Genomic DNA, 1,344 nt, shown 5'->3' on the forward strand with positions numbered 1-1,344 from the left:
ACTAACCTAATAATAATAATAATAATAATAAATAATAATAATAATAATAAATTTATTACTTATACCCCACCCATCTGGCTGGGCCTCCCCAGCCACTCTGGGCAGCTTCCAACAGAATATTAAAAACACCATAAAACATTAAAAGCTTCCCTAAACAGGGCTGCCTTCGGATGTATTCTAAAAGTCAGAGAGTTGTTTATTTCCTTGACATCTAATGGGAGGATGTTTCACAGGGCTGGCGCCATTACCGAGAGGGCCCTATGCCTGGTTCCCTGTAACTTCACTTCTCGCAGTGAGGGAACCGCCAGAAGGCCCTCAGCGCTGTTAAGGGCTTTAAAGGTCAGACCATCACTTTGAATTGTGCTCAGAAACATACTGGGAGCCAATGTACTGGGAGCCAAGGGGTAATATAGGCACACGATTTTTCTCCCACTTATTCTTCCAAAGCAAAAAGGTCTGTTGGCCATAAATATTGCCTCTCTCTTCTCTTCTGTTGTGTGTGTGTGTGTGTGTGTGTGTTTGTTTGTTTGTTTGTTTGTTTGTGCATATGCACCCGCATGCACCCAGGTGTGCATGTTTTAATTTGAGGATTTCACCCAAAATTATAATGAAACACTGCACACATCAAAGCTATACAATAGCTACTAAACTGTGCAATCCTCTGCATTTCTATTCAGAAATACCGGTAAGTCCCCTTTATTTTTATGGAAGTTACACATCAGGCTTACACTCTCAAGTAAGTGTGGAAAGGATTACAGCATTAATGCTGGTGTGTAAGGAGCTGATAACAACTATTCACTGTTGGGGTGTTTTAAAAAAATTGCTAATACAGTAGTACCTCAGGTTACATACGCTTCAGGTTACAGACTCCACTAACCCAGAAATAGTGCTTCAGGTTAAGAATTTTGCTTCAGGATGAGAACAAAAATTGTGGTCTGGTTGCGCGGCGGCAGCGGGAGGCCCCATTAGCTAAAGTGGTGCTTCAGATTAAGAACAGTTTCAGGTTAAGAACGGACCTCCGGAACGAATTAAGTACTTAACCTGAGGTACCACTGTATCCTTAAGCTTCACCATTGAGTTGAAGGGAGAAGCACATGAATAAGGGCCAAATGTTATGTGGGAAATCTATGCTCTTGTTTTTAACTTAATAGAAGCTGCAAGGATATTAAGGCAGCAACTTTGAATTTTTTTGCCCCATCTCCCTTGAACGTTGAACAGGAAAATTGTTAAACACACCCTTCCCCCATTGCCATTGCTCTGATCTCATTTTGGGCACCCCATGGTTGCTTTTACAAATAAAGTCAAGAGGTCTAATCACAGGGATTTCATGCCTAACATTCTGTA

The sequence above is a fragment of the Podarcis melisellensis genome (assembly GCF_964234715.1).
Source record: "Podarcis melisellensis genome assembly, chromosome: 14".
In the NCBI taxonomy this organism is placed as follows: domain Eukaryota; kingdom Metazoa; phylum Chordata; class Lepidosauria; order Squamata; family Lacertidae; genus Podarcis; species Podarcis melisellensis.